At 34.4% G+C, this 13,759-nt stretch overlaps 1 protein-coding gene across 1 annotated transcript in view; it reads left to right on the top strand.

Moving 5' to 3' along the window:
• Positions 1-9,199: 9,199 nt before the first annotated feature.
• The window catches only part of LOC128672017 (uncharacterized), a 73,845-nt gene continuing 69,285 nt past the window's right edge, over positions 9,200-13,759 (top strand). The window contains exon 1 of the mRNA XM_053748900.1: positions 9,200-9,366. The gene's annotated coding sequence lies outside the window, so the exon portion shown is untranslated. The remainder of the gene's footprint in view (positions 9,367-13,759) is intronic.

Below are 13,759 nucleotides of genomic sequence, written 5' to 3'. Positions count from 1 at the left end.
CTATTGCCTTTGTCGGAAATACCTGTAGGCCGGTGTAAATAAGTATACGTGGTCCAACAATATTATGTAATTCCAACGGGATTAGTATCTAAGTAGGTATATAGTTGTACGTGACTGAAAACACCTATAATGGGAATAAATATGTCCCCAAAAATATCTAGTGAAGAAAAACGAAACTTAACTTCGCTTGTTTAGGTGGGTAGTTAAGACCTAACCTTTTTCATCCTCAAGATTAGGTAACACCAGAAAGATTACCTAAGAACTACAAAGGTAAACTATCTTTTGGTTACTAAACTATAATGAATGTCTGTAAAAACAGGTCAGCGCAAGTTTCCCAAGTAATTATGCCAGGCATCATTTATTTGGGCCGCGCGTCAGAATTGTGTTAATAATCCCATCAATTCATCGGACCGGCCTACTTCGCCCGATTTCGGAGTAAGTTCCCTTTGGGGCCACTGCTCGAGCCCAGTGGCATTCTCACTTAGACAAAAAGAACGTTTTGTATGATCGTTTTTGAGTTTATCGAGGTCATATAGACAAACACGGCAGGGAGACTGGATATGAATAGTTTTGCTTATAGAAATTTATTTTATGTGGGTGTTATAACTTTTAATAGAGCTCTGTTTTCATTTACAAGCTGTAGTATATTCTTCGGTGTTACTACTTTTCTGGCCAGTTTTTCTATTTTATTCCCTTCGTCTCATTTGAAAGTCTCCAATTGTACATGTTCTCGTAGGAATTCCGAAATACAAGTAGGTACCTATTGTTCCCGTTTACCTATTATGATATTTCATCGAATTCCTATTTAACGAAGATTTAACGTGCAAAAGCAACGCAAGTGAAAAAGGTCATAATCTAACCAAACAATAGCAGTCCCAAAGGGAGCGCATCAATTTGATTTCATCGTTGGTGATTATATTGGTTTACTCTGCCTATAAGTATGTGTGTATGGTGGTGCGTGGCACGCGAACAGTGTAATAACAAGGTGAATTTGTTTATATTACATTACATTAGAGAACGATAATTAAAATTATCATTTAGGTCACATACGAGACAAGGTTGTGTAACCAACTCATTTAATTTTAACACAGGTCTTTTATTCTATTCAAATTCAAAATTCTTTATTCAATTAGGATGATATACATCACTTATTGACGTCAAAAAAAAATACTTAAACTAAGTCTACTGCCGGCTTCCAAAGCGCAGGTGAAGAAGAAGCGGCGCAACAAACTTCACCGCAGCCTTTTCTCCAAGGACGTCAATTAACAAATATAGGTCTTATATATATGTATATTAAAAATTAGGAGGACGAATTTACATCATTATTAAAAATGTCAAAATTTGAATAAATAAATAAAATAAAAGTTGTATCTCCAATAAAATTATTGAAAATTGTCACACACAACATACATATTATATATATAGGCATAAAAGAGCTCGCCGAACTCGTACAGATGTTGACATGTATATGTATATATATATATATATATATATATATATATATATATACTCATGTCAACATCTGAACAATGCCGAGATGTCTTTGTCTAGATAAGTTACAAATTAGGTATAAGTAATAACGGAAACTTTGCTTTTAATTTCTGCAACTAGGAGTCACCGCATTTTTAGGTAGATATCATTATGGAGAGTAGTTGTAGTTATAGTTAGGTAGGTAGATTGTATTGATAAAATCTCTCCAGAGTCGTATTTCCTCATAGCTGAGGGTAGTTGGTCATTACGTGAAATTAAACACACACAACAACTTTTTTGGCAATATTGGAGTGGTTTGCCATTGCCTTCTCCATTTTAACACACAAGTTAATATTCAAACAGTGTGCAGTTTTTCTCACGATGTTCTTCTTCACCGGAAGCAGGTGGTGAAAACTACTATACTTGAGTAAGATTGGTATACAAACTCATGTGTTATGGATTAGCATTCGAACCTGGGACCTTTCGAACCACAAGCGTCTTAACCTTACACCAACACCGCTCCAAGATATTTTATTTATAATTATTTTAGTTGATAAAAGTGTATGTGTGCACAATATTTTTCGTAATTAAAAATATCTAGTTACTTAGTTTTATTTATTCTGCTGTTTCAATTTAAGTAAAGTGACTATTTTTAGTCCATGGCATATACGAGACATTTCATATTTTATCCAGAATTTTACTTCCAAAACTTCATAGGTAGCCGATAGGGCCCAGAGAAGATAAAGAAAATTGTATTGTGATTTTTATATCGAAGAGGGAAAATCCCTTTGCGCGAATGGGCCGAATAGTTTTCTGTTTTGATCTTAGCCTGGCGAAAAAAGAAAGGTATTATAAAATTCGTCTTTTTAAGTGTAGACGTATTAGGAATACTAAGCCCAATAAGATATTGGTTCAAACTTTTATTACTTACTTAATTTGAGCAAAAAATAATTCTAATACCTAATTATAATCTAATAATTATAACTCGAAAAGTGTATATTTTCTCTCCGGTTATTTAAAAAATGATGTGCTTTAAGAGATTTGATGTAAATCTTTGTATCGACATTTACCCCGTTTTTTAGCATCGTTTTTATCTATCGTCCGCGTAAAGTGTCGAGTATGTCGCCATAAAGCTTCCAAAAAGCTGCGCTATGAGACCGAGCTTTATGTGCCATAATATCACCGGGTTCCAAAAGGACGATAGTAAAATATGCGTTTATTCCACACACGAGAGTCATTGAAAATAAATGGAAATCCGATTGATTATGTCTTACTTATTACATAAAAGAAAATAAAATGAAGTTTTAGAAGACTTGTTTGTGTCAGGAAAATCTATGGAAATCCTTTAAAGTAAGTATCGGTGGTGGTCTGTCCTGTCTGTCTGTTCTGGTAGGTTTCGGTGCCACATTTAGGTAACTCATGTATGGTAACCAGTTTTATTGTGTAATATATATATATTTTCTTATTTTCAATAGTGTGTTAATTGCTAACCATGGTCTCAAAAAGAAAATCTAATGTGAAAGACCTGAGTCAGAAATAACGTGTACGCTCATGTAATCCAAATCCAAGCCAGGCCACACGACCACAACGAGGGGGAAATGGCTGTATTCTGCGCAAAACATTACAGTTGGGACTCTTTGGTTTGCAATGTGCTTCTCCGTAGTACTTACTAGAAAACGTTTTTCGAATGTCGGATTTCATATTTTGGAGGAGTTAGACTTAAAATTTTACGGCAGTGTTTTTTCAGTCACACATGTCGATTTCAAGATTTCAAGCTTTGCTTTCTTTGTCATCGAAACAGTCATTAAATAAACGAATTAATTACATGTGAAAAGTAAGTACCTAGATATATAAAGTTGACGATTTCCGTGGTGCCTCACAGTGGTCACCAAGCCTGCCCGCTATAAGCAGGTTCTGGGTCCGATGCCGGGCAAAATATATACTTTTGATCACAGACATTTTATCTACTTATATATAATATAAGTATATTTTGTCCCAATTTATTTTAGTTATTTACTTTTATAGACTTTAAGTTACACCATCCTCTATACAACTGTGAACACCACATCAAATTCCAACCAGTGGTTTTTACGTTTTGCGCGAACAAACATAGCCCACTTATAGATTTATTATTTCAGTATCAGTATTCAGTCTTCAGTACAATTCACTGAACAGTAAATAGTATTTAAATTACTTTATAATTAGTTTTCACACTCCCACATCGAATGTTATTCACATGAAGCCATATACGTGACTCTATTATGAATTTGAATTTATACACTGCATGAAAGGCCATTTATCCACACAGTTCACAAAATTATGCAAAAGTTAATGGAACTTATAGATGTACAACAATTATGCTTTAATTTCTTGCGGGAACTCGCCGTCCGAATATTAACGCCCACATTTAAATATATGACGGGCTTATTATATGAGGGAATCACAACAACAAATAATTACTTGTCAATCCTACTAATATTATAACTGCCAAGGTTTGTGAGAATGTGTGTATGTGTGTATGTGTGTATGTGTGTATGTGTGTATGTGTGTATGTGTGTATGTGTGTATGTGTGTATGTGTGTATGTGTGCATGAGTGTAGGTATGTATATTTTTTTATCTTTTCACGCAAAATCCCGATTGTTATGCATTTTGATGCACGGGTAGAACATAACCTGGTATAATATATAGGCTACTTTTTATTTCGAAATTCCCACGGGAGCGAAGCCCCGGAGCGCAGCTAGTAAGTTATAAATGTGCGGAATGAAATGAAAAAAATTGAGGAAAATCGTCCTATACCAGGAAAATTTCAGTATCTCGAAATTAAATTATTAAATTGAAATAGATCTTACTTCCAATTCGTGTAATTAATGTGAAATTTTAGTCGTGTGTGGTGGGCATGTCTGTTATACTAATTTATCTAAAATTGGGTACCTACTCTGGTTGAATTTAACAACAGAAACCCCCACAGGATCGAATAAACATTAATTTTACAAGTTTTGTTTCTGTACCCTCAATATTTTACACCAAGTGAGTGATGGACTTTCTAATGTAATGAATGAATTGGAAATAGATTCGGAAATATATTACCCCAGCGTCGATTGGTTTCACTCGCGCAGATTTTGTTTATTGCCTGACTTTAGGTGTCTTCGGGACGGGATGTTATTTGTGACTTTCTTCAAGATTCATTAAACGTACTTTACTTATGACCTTCAAATGGTGATGAAACACACTTTTAAAAACAAAATTTAATTCCCATTTGACTTGTGCCATTAAAATCATAGAGAATTTTTTTAGCACACACACACACACACTAACGTGTTGTACAAAATAGAAATGTATTATTTAGTATTATGGCTGAGTCCTGTATAGACTAAAATAATATTGTAATTTGGATACATAAATTTGATATGTTCGGGTCTCGTCGCGCCGCTTTGGACACGGGGTAACGCGTTACTTTATCGCACTCAATTTATTATTGCTACGAATTTATGTGTATATTATGTACTACAAGCTACGTGAACCATCAAGAACATTTTAATGAATCGATGCGATATCGAATAATGCTTGTAGCATTATTCGATGTCGTCTTGCAAATACTACGAAGCGGCTACGAGCGATCTATAATATGCTACATAAAGCATTTTGCGTGTAACTTTAATGAAGTTAGTCTATTACGCTATACACTTAATCGCTGGATCGATTTTAATAAAATTAGGTAACTGAAATCTCGAGGTCAAATATAAGTTGTGTTTTTTAAAGGGCTGTAATGAGGGATGTAATTTAGAATAAAAATACACAACACTGGTCGCGGGTCTACAGGAAGTATAAGAATAAATTTATATACAAACAAATTCTACCTTTGTATTTAGTTTCCAATTTGTAAGTTTCATATTTTACTATATCATATTGTGTACATATAAGTAAAAACACACTATTAGATCTCAAGGTAAGGTTTTGGTGAAAGCTTTGTGTGCTTATATGCTGTGTGCATCAATAAGACTTGTCACTTTTGCATATTTGTTTTAACCTATCAAATCCCGCGCGGCGCGACCGACGCGATCCTGATGTTGTTCAATTGTTTTTATTATCTCCAGAATCAAAGTGTTATCAGCTTATCATGTAAGCTTGTTACTGTGACGGCAATTTTGTATAGCGTCCTAACTAATATTATAAATGCCAAAGTAAGTTGGTTTGTTACCTCTACCCGATCTATCTACTCACCCAAACTTTTGGAAATTTTGCATGCATGTAAGTAGTTTGAAGTGGAAGTACATACTTTTCATCCCGAAAAAAATAACTGTTCCCGTGGAATGTAAAAGTTATAACTTACTTGCAAAAGTTTTTCAAATTCAAAATTAAAATTCTTTATTCAATTTAGGATGATATACGAGTACATCACTTATTGACGTCAAAAAATTACTTAAACTAATATTACAAGAAGTTATAACTTAAAGAAGAAGGTACAGACACAGATACAGAAGTTCGCGAGCCCAATATTTATCTCCTCGAGTCCTAATCGAGCCAGTTCACCTAGCCTTTGTTTACGTAAGCATTACATGCACGATCTGCTGTAATTCTCAATGTGATTGCAGAAGAAATTGCCTAATTGCCTCTAATGTATTTGTACGCATCATTAGACGAATTGTTTCATAAGATTTATATTTTAGTCTAGTTTAGATTTATTTCTTTTTAGGAAATAAATTCCATAATGTATTTGGAACATGGTGTATTTTTCATCTTAATGTTGAAACCTGCGACACAGTTTGTACTTAAGCAGAATTTGTCGTTTTTTAAGTTGTGTACCAAAGTTGAAATTTCGAAACAAATTATTAAAATTAAATTACTATGGCGTAGAAATGCAAAATTCCACCCTTGGGCGGAAAACACTAATAGTAGGTTCAAAATCATTGTGTCAATCAAATTGTTTTCTCGAAATTAAAGACCATGGCTTTGTTATAAAACAAATACAAATTACAAATTTTTACTTTCGTATATTCGAAATCATATAAATTTATCTAAAAAGTGAAGTATTTGACGCAGTTTAATTTCAACTTGGATAGTCTAAATACCAATACCTCGCATGGGAAACCATTCCTTTCGAACCTTGTCTAATAATATGCTTTTAACTTATTCAGTAAATCGAAATTCACGGGCACCTCTAAAAATCGTTAGAGGTTAGAATGCTTTATTATATAAAACTAGCGGCTCGTTACAGCTTCGCTCGGGTAATATACTATAAATTATAAAGAGGTAAGTGTTTGTGAGTTTGTATGTTTGAGGCGGGTAATCTCCGAAACTACCGTACCGACTCCAAAAATTCTTTCACCACTAGAAAGGAATATTATCCAAGATAATCTCAAAATTCCCACGGGAGCGAAGACCCGGGCAACATCTATTATTTATATCTAAACGTTCCTATTGAATCACTCTATCTATTAAAAAGTTCCGCATCAAAATATGTGGCGTAGTTTAATAGATCGAAACATACATAGACAGACAGCGGGAAGCGACTTTATTTTAGACTATGTAGTTATAGAAATATGTCTATTTATAAGTATAGATACTACCTATAATTTGACGACCTCGGTGGCGCAGTGGTAAGGTTCTAGCGACTGAACCGAGAGGTCCCGGGTTCGATCCCCGGTCGGGTCATGATGGAAAATGATCTTTTTCTGATTGGCCCGGGTCTTGGATGTTTATCTATATATGTATTTGTTATAAAATATAGTATCGTTGAATTAGTATCCCATAACACAAGTCTCGAACTTACTTTGGGGCCAGCTAAATCTGTGTGATTTGTCCTAATATATTTATTTATTTATTTATTTATAATAATTTTACTTGAAAAGTTTCCAGAAATAATATGTATATTAACATTACATGCAACCTTTACATAACACAAGTTTATTCGAACCCAATTAAAATCCAAATGTATATTATATGTATGGATTTTTATTTATTTACTGGTATTATTTTTTATAAAACTAGAGATTCAACTTTTTTTTTAATGCTTTGTTTTTTATTTGCCTCTTAGCTTTATTTATTCGAAGTCAAAATAAAATCTATTATCATATTTTATTGAACAAAGGATTCATCACAATAATTGCATTCTGAGAAAGCGTCTTGTTACATTTTAATAGATATTCAAATAAAATAGTTGAATTCCCTCGAGAGATGACAGACAGCCAGACATTGTATCTTAAATACAATTTATTATTTAAGTATATAATCGACTAGCTTTGTTTGCAATGCCATCTGTGTCTCGCTCGTGAATCAGTGCGTTTTCTCGTAAATTTAAATTAAAATCCATCTGAAACACAAAAATTCTGCAAAATTAAAAAAAAAAACTCTTTCTTTGCCATTAATAGTTTCACAAGGGATTTAAGGGAGATAACGGAGTTCTGATTAACGTTGAAACAACTGAGACTTTAGTCTACAGTCGAATCTCATAACATTATAATATGATTCATATCATGTTTTTGATAGCAAGAACGATTTAGCGAATTCGCAACAAGAATCTTAATAAATATACTCCCGAACATTAATAATTTCCTCCTTTTTTGGAAGTCGGTTAAAAACAAAGAGCCATGATGGTGCTGAAAGTTTTTTTTGGATTTCGTAGATTTTTCTGATAAAACATGAATTGATATTATCATCAGAAATTTGAGGAATTTAAGGCCTTCGATAACTAAATCAAACTAAAAATGAAAAAATAAAATGCTTATTTGATATTCCTATTAAATACAAACCAACAATTTTCAGGGCTAAATTTGTATCCAAAATAACGAAGTCTCGGAAAAAACCGGTAGACACGGGGATCAGTCCTAATTGAATGATAATATTGGGTATTAATCTTCGATATAAAAAGATTAATTGCCTAATAAACCCACTCAATAATAAAATGGATGACAGCGTCGCGACGGCACGGCTGCAAAATAGCGAGGGTGTGGATTTTGCGATCAAATTCTTCTCTTGTCAGTGGAGTGTACGCCACACCTCTCTATTTACTTCATTTGATAATAATCAACAAATATTTGGCAATGATCCCATTCTGTTCAAATGAAATTATAATGTTACAAATAAATAATCACATTAAAAATATATTTTTAACAAGTTAATTTACATTTATTTGTATTTCGTATCGTTCATAGTGAGGTAATTTTATTCAATTTTAACGGTGTAATGACATTCTACCCATAGTGGTAAATAATAACGGTTGTCAAAATGGGAATTTCTTGCCAGAACCGAGCCATTACAATGACTTCATCAGAAGATGCCTTCAAGTCAGTCCGAGTACAACACTCGCAACAGGCGAGCAAATGCGTAGCAATGCGTAAATTATTGCGTAGAGAATACACAAGCACATATATATTATGGGAATCATCTTGCATCCCGTATACAGGGAGACATTTTATACATTAGCATTATTTTGTCTACATACTCAGTCCATGATACTGAACAACTTTTTGTATGGGAGCAACCCCTAAATAGCGAAGAAAATATAAGCTGTCCCATACAAAATCAAATACCTAACTCGAGGAAAATGTATGGGATCAGCAGATTTTTTTTCGCGATTTCGGGTTTACTGCCATAAGGAAAGTTGTCCGGTATCATGGACTGAGCATGTAGACAAAATAATGCCAATATATAAAAAGTCACCCTGTATAATCTGCATCCCCGATAAAGTGAAACATCTGCACATACAGCATTTTCCCCGACGACGCCGCCGGCAGTGCTCGGCGGGCCGCGCGTCGGCAGGACGTGCGCACGATACAGGGTTCGAATCTCTTTGGAAAATGGAACTGTGAACGTCTAGTCCGAGCGTGTGAGACGCGTGGCGTTTGTGTCGGCTTGGAATTGTGAGTGGACATTATCGACCTATAGTGTCATGATTGGTAAGTTATTTCATATTATTTATAGAATTTGTAAAATGAAATTCTTGTACACTTTTTCGAATTGAAATATACAATCGAAAACTTAAGTTCCAAAAGTGTTATGTCTCTTTTACTAAAAAAAAAGAGAGCACTTTAGGAACTTAGTGAGATCGAACAACTCACAATAATACGAACTCATAAATAGAATATTTGAAGAAGGGATTGTAGGATCTGCTTAAATATATATTTTTTTAATTCACTCTGTTGTTTTACGACAGCCGCTTGCTTGCCTTATGTTAACCCAGTTTGGGTATGCTGTTGTTGCCTCTCAATTATCAGGTTTTTTTATATCACGACCTCTTGAATATTCACGAAAGGGAATGGGCCAAGGGCCGATTCTAGGGCGGGAGTATTTTAACTATTAGCTTTTTATTTCCCAAATGATAACTTTTAAGTTTTTTCGACACACACTGGCCGAATAATTCAAATATTTAATTCCAACGGTTTTTTGTCATCTAGAATCATTACTTTGGGAACTAGCAACTAACTTGTCTTTCTGTAATTATTTTCCAAAGTAATGTCCTTAGCAGAAATCTCATATTGTTTAATATCTATACTATTTCAAGGTATAATAAAACAACTATTCTCTTAGCCTTTATAACAGAGTATTTGTGTATACGCAGCCTTAGCTTTCTTAGCTCGTAAGGCGTTTACGTTCATTGCTTTTTTTATGCTCTGTACGATAAATTTTACGATAATTCCAACGGTGCCTTTATCATAGGTTAGCATCAACTACCTGAAGACTAAAACGATGCACTTACTGCACCAATCGCAGCCTTAAATATATAGGTATACGTCTAATAGCTTTTGTTTATTCTTGCTGTCTATTATGCTAGTCTCGTATCATCAGCGGTGATGGTTCAGTGGTTAAGACCGTCTGTGATCGAAAGGTCCCAGGTTCGAATCATACTCGCGCCAAGAGGCAAGAGTTTGTATATCGATATGACTCATGTGTAGTAGTTTTCACAGACCGCCACTTGCTTCCGGTGAAGGAAAACATTGTGAGGAAACCACTCTAGTTGATAATTTATCACCTAGTGTTTGAAATGGAGAATACTCCTTTAATATTGCAAAGAGAATCGTTGTGTGTGTTTCATTCCTCCTAATCACCCAACCTTCAGCTATGAGTAATATGACTATAAGGAGGAATATACTGGTCTGGGTTGTTGGGAAGTCAGACATACATATCTGACGATAATAAAAGCTTGTGGCAAAAATAACAATTTTATAAAAGGAATTTGCTTTAAACTCATTCATTTCTAAAGAGGCCGAAACGCTTCACGTCGCTACTAAAGTACGTACAGCCGAGCTCACGTCAAGCATGTATTTATATGTCGCGGTTATAGCTCCCAATGAATTTCGGTAGCATGATGTGCTGTCGACTGTACCTATGCTGAATATCGCATAATGTAATAACGATTCAAATAAAGTTGCCTCGTTGCGGTTAGAACTCGAAACGAGAAGTAAAACATTCATGCTTTTACCAACTGAAAGCGCCGGGTTTGCAATTCACTTATGAATAAATACAATATTCTTTCAATCTAATGAAATGAAAGATACGGAATATGAAACCTTACAATATTGTAACCGATCAGTGATTTTTCGCATATTACTTTTCCAATCAAGTTAGTTACTCTCTCATCTATACATATAATAAAACTGTAAATAGGCTTTGTATATACATAGGAGATATTAAAGATAAATCATTATGGGTGCTTTATTGGACTAATAGAAGCCAAAACATTTTTTTTTTAAATTTTTGTCTGTCTGCATGTTTGGTCGCGCATCGCGCATAACTACGGTTTGCCGTTTTCATTGTTATATAGCTGATAGTTTAACTTAAAATCTGGTATATAGACGTCATCGCGATACTTTGCTTAGAACCTGTTATATTGACAATAACAAGTTATGACCGGACGCACGGATGAAACGCGGGCGAAACCGCGGTAAAAAGCTAGTATAGCTATTAAATATGTTATAGAATATAGTATCGTTGAGTTAGTATGTTCACATACACAATATTCGAACTTACTTTGGAGTTAACTCAATAATAAATAAATAATAATAAATAAATAAATGAGGACAAACCACACATATTGAGCTAGCCCCAAAGTAAGTTTGAGCTTGTGTTATGGGATACTAACTCAACGATACTATATTTTATAACAAATACATATATAGATAAACATCCAAGACCCGGGCCAATCAGAAAAAGATCGTTTTCCATCATGACCCGACCGGGGACCGAGCCCGGGACCTCATCGGTTCAGTGGCAAGAACTTTACCACTGCGCCACCGAGGTCGTTAATCTGTGTGATTTATTCCTGTCTATATAACATTTTTGGTTTTGATTTTTGCGTCGACAGCGAGCTTTATATGGCTGTAGGAGCAAATATAAATGATGAGAGATTGTTTATCACAAAATGCATAAACGAAAACATACTCGTAATATCCACAGGTCACAGTAATCGGATCGAATTGTGTGTCATTATCGACATCACTCATACAATATTCAGTTTCCCACTACGTGTCACATGGACAACGAATCTGTTGGTTATTAATAACAAACTTATATAATAGTAATCATATGTATATTTACGTATAGACAAAATCTCAATAAAAATGTACAAACATACGTTTATTCTAATCGACCGAGCGTTTTTCGTAGCTATCTTTAGGCAATTGTTCGACATGACATTTTCCTTTGCTTCCAAACGTAATATAAAAAAAATTGTTTACGCCATTCAAAGACGTGCTTGTGTAGAATTAGTCTCAGGAGTCGCGCATAGACCATGATCATCTAATATTCATCCTGGAGCACACGCCACGCCCGCGCGTGTGAATTTCCCCTTCTTACATCTACGATATTCCGTTTGGATATTTTTATTATTTTGAAGCGGAAGGTAAGTTGTCGATGATTTTTCAGACAAATATTGATAACTAATCAAGCAATAAATACAGCATACCTAATAGAACATGGAATATTTATAACATAGAATGGTGAGATTTGAACACCTTATATTCTGACAACAAAAGGTATTGCAGGCAGCCAGACTGCGGTGATCGCTTTCGATAAGGTGGGCCGCAATCCTGTTTGCCTGCTTGATAATACAAAAAAAAAACTGGAGTTATATTAAGGCTTATTAAAGACACAATGATCAGACCAGTGCAGCATGGATGCATATTGACCTGGGAGCGAAAGAGACAGATAGAAACCTGTCAGCGAGGTAGCTGTTTCTATGTCCGCGAATTGTAAAAGACTATCAAGGGATAGAGATGTAAACTGAAGATTTTTCTTACAGGCTAGACACTAGCTACCTATCACTATTTGCCATGTATGAATTAAACAAGCATACAATACGCATTGATATTGATACAATAATATGTATGTATTTGTTATTTTTTTACACCCATACTAGATTGGGGTATAGTTTGGCGTGTTTATCCTATTTTCACTTTAAAAACAGATTTTTTAAAAGTGAAAGCTCACTTCTACATCCACTCCACATCAAAATTCACATGAGTGAATTTTGATGGAGATAGTTAGAAAGTAAAAAAAAATACCTAACCTAAGTTTCGGTTGTGATTTCAATCCTCTTTGGAGGTGTTATTGTTGCCTATCAGTTGTCAAGGCTATGTGTCACTTATTATACTTAGACCTAGCAGTCATTAATATAAAAGCACTTGTCTTGTTAATTTCCTACGTGAAACGTGCCAGAATCGTTTTCTATCAACATCGCTAACACGCGGTTTGACATTATCAAAGGTTTCCTTCGATGTTATTCTACGTTGAATCAATACGGCAACCGCCACTGAATATTATATTAGTCACTGATTAAGTAACATGACTCAAGTTACGTCATTATACGTTTTTGTCGTTTCATCAAAAGGTGGTTGTATCCGCTTGTGAACCCAGGTTCGAATCCTATACGTGTCACACCAGTTTCACCACCACAAATCTAAAAATAAATAGGTCGTTTACATATATGGTTTTAAAGAAATTCTTAACAATCTGTGGAGTGTTATAATATTAAAATGAAATTAGTAGAATATAGGGTGAGTTGTACCATTTAACTTTGACGTTGACTTTAGCCTATGACCCGCCGATATTTAAACAAAATGGCGTACTTTGCGTTTTTCTGCGCAGGTTAAAGTTAATGTCAAAGTTGATTGGTGTTGCAACCCGATCATCATATTTCTCAAAGCTACAAATTATTTATTAATAGATGCGACCATTTCTGAGAATTACACATTTTAGAGAATATATTTAATTGTAATGCGGTCAACAGAATAGGCAAACGCGAGTACAACATTAAGAATGTGAATAAGCATTATTAGATCAATCAAAACATTA

Source organism: Plodia interpunctella, chromosome 8 (assembly GCF_027563975.2).
Source record: "Plodia interpunctella isolate USDA-ARS_2022_Savannah chromosome 8, ilPloInte3.2, whole genome shotgun sequence".
Classification (NCBI taxonomy): domain Eukaryota; kingdom Metazoa; phylum Arthropoda; class Insecta; order Lepidoptera; family Pyralidae; genus Plodia; species Plodia interpunctella.
The sequence above is the reverse complement of the archived record's forward strand: the minus strand, read 5'-3'. Positions and strand labels throughout refer to the sequence as shown.